Source organism: Hippopotamus amphibius, chromosome 12 (genome assembly GCF_030028045.1).
Source record: "Hippopotamus amphibius kiboko isolate mHipAmp2 chromosome 12, mHipAmp2.hap2, whole genome shotgun sequence".
Classification (NCBI taxonomy): Eukaryota; Metazoa; Chordata; class Mammalia; order Artiodactyla; family Hippopotamidae; genus Hippopotamus; species Hippopotamus amphibius.
In genome coordinates, this window is record NC_080197.1 from 97038825 (window position 1) to 97044765 (window position 5941).

General features: G+C 34.5%; 1 pseudogene; it reads left to right on the top strand.

Moving 5' to 3' along the window:
- Positions 1-405: 405 nt before the first annotated feature.
- LOC130834285 (U6 spliceosomal RNA) lies at positions 406-500 on the top strand (annotated as a pseudogene).
- The last annotated feature ends 5441 nt before the right edge of the window (positions 501-5941 follow it).

The following is a 5941-nucleotide window of genomic DNA, read 5'->3' on the forward strand; positions in this document are numbered from 1 at the left end:
CAGAGTGCAGAGAGAGGCAGAACCTGGAGCACTTGCCTTTATTAGGTCTTCGGGTAGAGTGCTTCGGGGTTCCTGGGCTAGGGCTGAACTGATCGATTCAAACCAAAAGAACAGGGTATTGATAAACCCCATGGAGGTCTTATCTAAGGAGAGCAGAAGGCATACAGGTGCTGGGAAGCAGGGGAGATGGTGATCATAAGGGCTGTTGGGGGAGTCCTATCAGGAGCTTACATCTCTTCATGACTGTAGTGCTATCTAGGGCATGCACTTACAGAAGGGGACTAACCTCAATGTGAGGTCTCTGCAGGCTGCCTGGCCAAACACAGTAGATGCTGAAGCAACAATATCATGTAATAGTATAGTTAAACTTTCTACAGGCTTTCTCTTGATACAAAAATGACTGGTGTGCTTGCTTCAACAGCACATATACTAAAATTAGGAGATAAGCATGGTCCCTGTGCAAGGATGACATGCAAATTTCTGAAGCATTCCATATTTTTGTGACTAGATCTTAGATGTTCTCACCACAGAAAAAGAAATGAAAATTATGTGATGCAATAGAGGTGTCATGGTGGTAATCATGTTGCAGTACATACATGGATCAAATCAACACAATGTGTACCTTAAACTCATACAATGTTTTCTGTCAATTATATCTCAATTTAAAAAAACAAAAAACAAATATGATTGGAGAGCTAAGTACTTTTTGCTGGGCACATTTCGGTCCCCAGCCTCACTCCCCAAATGAGGGCACTGCCATTAAGGAAGAAGGGTATTAGATTAACAAAAGCCACAAAGTAGAATTGGCTCATTATTAATTAATTCATTTAAGTATCAAATGTGTATCGAGAGCCTATTATGTAACAAGATTTTTTCTGGATCCTGGAGATAGAACAGGAAACAAAACAGACAAAACTTGGCTTTCAAGGGCTTTTCATATTATTATGTAGAACACATGTTTGTGGGTATAAAAAAAAAAAAGAGTCAAATAGCAGTTTCATATGATCTAACTTATTAACAACTATGTAAGCATTACTTACTATGTATGAATAGTTATTTGATATCAATGCTTCTTTATAGTAGAGCCTAGAATGTATTTTAGTTTACAAAGTAGGCTCTCATGATGAGGTGGGGTATATAAGACACATGTTCAAACTAGTTTAAATAGGAGATTTATTATTTTTTAAAAAGTACATAGATTGACAAAAGGAATCACAGCAGCCTCATGAAGACTAGTGATAGAAGATAGTTTTGAAATCAAGTTGGCTACAAGGAATTCAATGCAATAGTTTGTGGATTTTTATTCTAGTTGCTTCTATTAACTTTCCTTGGCCTATACATTAGAGTTTTACTTCTGTCTTCCTATAAGCTTGTTGTCAATGACTCTATTTTGTTATAGTCTCTCTGATCTGGATTCTTCCTACTGGCATGTTTTCCTTCATCATTTTTTCCCACCTTAGCTGCTGGAATTATCGTAAAAAATTTTTTTCATTTTCTTATATTCCTCATTTATAGACTAAATGTTTGTGTTCCTCAAAATTCACATATTGGAATCATAACCCCCAAGGTGCTGATATTAGGAATTGGGGCTTTGGGAGGTGATTAGGTCATGAAAGTGGAGCCCCCATGAATGGGATTAGTGCTCTTTTAACCGTGGCCCCAAAAAGGTCTTTTGCCTCTTCCATCGTGTGAGAGGCTATAGCAAAAGTGGCCGTTTATGAGTTAGAAAGCATGTTCTCACCAGACACTGAATCTACCAGAGCCTTGCTCTTGGACTTCTCAGGCTCACGAGCTGTGAGAAATAAATTTCTGTTGTTTTTAAGCTACTTAGTCTATGGTATTTTGTTATAGCAGCCTGAGCTATAAAACACCCATGTTTCTGATTTTAAATTACAGAAAGAGAAGGATAACCTGATTTATCAAAATCAGTTTTTTCCTCTCAGGCTACATAAATTATAGTTTGAAGAGTAGCCTGTGGTTAGATGGCTTCTGGGTCGCAAGCTCACCCAGTTCTAAACATGTCACCAAGAGAGAGACACTTGGTCTTCTGTATAGCACTTACTTTAAGAGTTCTTATACACAGCATGTCTTTTACAACTAGATTATTCATTTCATTACCTCCTCTGGTGAGACATAAAGTGTGGACACTTTTCTTGTTGAATTCACGAAGAATTGATTCAGACACAAAGAAATAAACAATATTATCTGTGATGCAGATGATTTTCATTGAACATGCTTATTACTTGCCACACTTATAAAACCAGAAGTATGCAAAATATGTTACTTTCAATTATTGTTAATATTTTACCAGCAGCTACAACAGTATCTAAGGATATTAGTGTTAGAAATGACCAGTCAGATTAGCGCTAGGGATATTATAATAATCTGATTGATTGAATCAATAATTTTCAGAATGTCTCACAAAGATGCTTTAGGGTCTCTGCAAATAATTGTATAAAATTTAGGTTTTGATATTTCAAACTGTAGTTAAAATAGTAATATAATGCATTATGAGAAAGGACAAATGTGTAGCAAATACTAACACATTGGAGGATGCTAAAGTGTTACCATGTATTCTTTTTCTTTTTTTAATTATTAAAAATGTTTATTTCAAAAGTAAATTTTTAACACAATTAACATATCATAATTCATGTTTATTGAATTAAAAAACCAGAAATTGTGATCGAACACAGAAAAAAATGAGCAGAGTAATATAGCTAGCTTCTACCTTGGAGCATCTTTTGAACTCAAGTGAACTTGTGAAAGAAATAAAACAAAGACATAAGCCCACCCACCGTGGAGGATCAGTATTGAAGACTCCTTTACATAACAATAGGACTTCAAGTAGCTACAAACCCAATGTAAAAGTGAACTAGAAATATGTCTGTGAACCTCAAACTCTAAGAAACTAAAAACAAAACTCTGTCTTGAACTCTGACTCTTCGTAAAGAGGAAAAAATTATCTCTGAGAATACATAATTAAACAAGTTCTCAATTGGGTTTGCAGCCCACAATTCCCACTATTTGAGTGGTTAAAAAAAATTTAAGAATATCTTCTAAAACCAGAGTTTGTGGTTGGTAGAGAATAGTTACCTGGAAGAAAAAAATACATATGTTTTCTGAAGAAATCAACTTTAAATCAGGTCTCAACAAATTGTCATAGATAAAGAGATTTAAGAAATATAAAGCTGTAGGAAAAAAGTCATAGACCATGCAAGGAAATAAGACACTATGACTGAGAAAAAGCAGAAAAAAGACAAAGTTCAAATTGAACAAGACTTCAGATATTAAAATCATTTCTAATATATTTGAAGAAATAAAAGAAGGAAATCAATATATAAATAAAAGGCAAAAGGCAATTTCAAATCTATGAAGATTTGAAAAAAATTAACTTCTAGAAAAAAGATATATTTAATAGCATACGAAACCCATTTGAAGATAGAACTGAGAACTAGTGGATAGATCTGTAGAAGTTATTTGGGCTGTAGCACAAAGAGGGCAATGGACTGGAAAATGTGAAAAAGAAGTTAAGGAGTATGGAGGATAGAGTGGAGTCCTCCAGCACACATGTAATTGGTGTTCAGGAGAGGAAAGGGATAATAGGGAAGATGCACGGTTTAAAAGAACAGTGGATGAGAATTCTCCAGAATTTATGAAAGACAACAAACAATAAGGAAGCCCAGTTACCCCAAGCAGAATAATAAATATTAAAAAAAATCCACACCTAAACACATAGTGGATCTGAAGAATGTGAAAAACTAAGAGAAAAATTTAAAAGCAAGCAAAGGGGAAAGAATAGATTACTTTCAAAATACCGTACCTACAAATAGACACATAGCTGGGTTTCCATTTGCAACAACAGGAAACAGAGTCAGTGAAATGACCATTATGATAAGCTGAGAGAACATAATTGTCATCTAGAGTTCTATACCTAGTGAAAATATATTTCAAAGGTAAGGTAACAGCCAACTAAAAAAACAAAACAAAACAAAAACAAAAAATCAGAGTTACCTCAAAAAAAAAAAAAAAATCAGGCAGAAGATCTGTGTACCAAGAAGGAATGCTAACTGAAAAATAAGGATTTAAAATTAACCATATATAAAATACTTAGTAAGAGTTCAAATCAATGTTTTAGATAATGCCAGTCCAAAATTCCAAATAATTATATCCTTAGGTACTAAGAGAACACAGATGTGATGAAAGGACAAAAGCTAATAGATTTAAGCCATGATGGAGAAGAAGAAGTTTCCAAGAGATTATATCTAATGGTTTTTATTTTATAAAGCAAATGTATATGCCTAATATTAGTTACTGTTACCTGCTACATGCTAGGCATTGTGCTAGATCATGACTGGCAAACTGTGGCCTACAGGCCAGTTTCAGCTCACTCATTTTTGTTCTAAGAATGGTAAATTAATGGTTTGAAAAAATCAAAAGAAGATTTCATGTCATGTAAAATTTATATGAAAATCAAACTTCAATGTCCATAAATAAAGTTTTATTAGAACACAGCCACACCTAATTATTTGTATATATTGTCTACAGTTGCAATGGCAGATTTGGGTAGTTGTGACAGAAGCTTATGGCCTACAAAGCCTAAAATATTTACTATTTAGTCTTTTACAAAAAAAATTACCAATTCGTAGGCTAGATGCATACCTGATGTTAGATGATGTTATTTCGAATCCATGGCAACTGTGAACATTTGTGTTTCATTATTCTCCAGATGAGTTGGGTAACCAAGATAAAATGGAGGCTTAAAGCATTTAAGTGACTTGTGCAAGGTTACACAGCTCCAGAGGGACCTATATTGGGCTTTTGTTCACAAAACCCCTACACTCTTTAACCACAGAGCTAGAAAACTAGGGAGATGGCCAGATGTTTCACATTTTTTTCTTAATGGAGAAAAGAGTACACCAGAAATTGAATATGAGTGAGTTTCATTTTAAATTTCAGAAAAAAATTTAAAATAAATTGCTAAATGAGTGGCTATAAAATGTAAGAAAAGAAAGTACTCAGTAGGAACACTTTCCTGCTTTGATCAGATTTTTATACCATAAAACATTTCAGGGCTTCCTAGGTGGCGCAGTGGTTAAGAATCCGCCTGCCAATACAGGGGACATGGGTTAGATCCCTGCTCCAGGAAGATCATGCATGCCGCAGAACAACTAAGCCCGTGCGCCACAACTATTGAGTCTGCGCTTTAGAGCCCGAGTCACAACTATTGAGCCCATGTGCTGCAACTACTGAAGCCCACGCACCTAGAGCCCATGTTCCACAACAAGAGAAGCCACGGCAATGAGGAGCCCACGCACCACAACGAAGAGTAGCCCTCACTCACAGCAACTAAAGAAAGCCCGCGCACAGCAAAAAAGACCCAACACAGCCAATAAAAAAAAAAAAAATTCAGGTTATATATGTATTAAGATATAAGAAAAAAAAATTTTTTTAAATGTGAATAATTTTTTCTAAACAATCATTAATTCTAAATAATCATTTAGAATAATTAATTCTAAACAATCATTGACTGTATAAGATAATGGTATTTTTTTAAATTAAAACAAGTTAAAACCAAAATTCATGACAGAATAGCATACATGTCATAAGGGAGTCATCAGAGTTAAAGATCTTTGTTCAGAGGTCAATCAAACCACTGAGTAAATTTAAATGCTGATAAGTTATATTTGCATGTTTAAAATTTTAGGGTAAGCATTCAAAGAAAAGTTAAATAATTTCATTAAGTATTTTGCCCATTTCACTAGCCTAGGGTATGGCATTCTGTTTTTAAGACTTGTGATGTTACATTTATGTATCCTAGCACAGAATTTAAAATTGCCCAAGACACAATTTTCATAGTCAGATTTTGACTGCTATTTATTAGCGAAAGTTAAAATTGGGGAAATATCGCATCTATCACTACTTCTCTGACAGCCTGATTTTC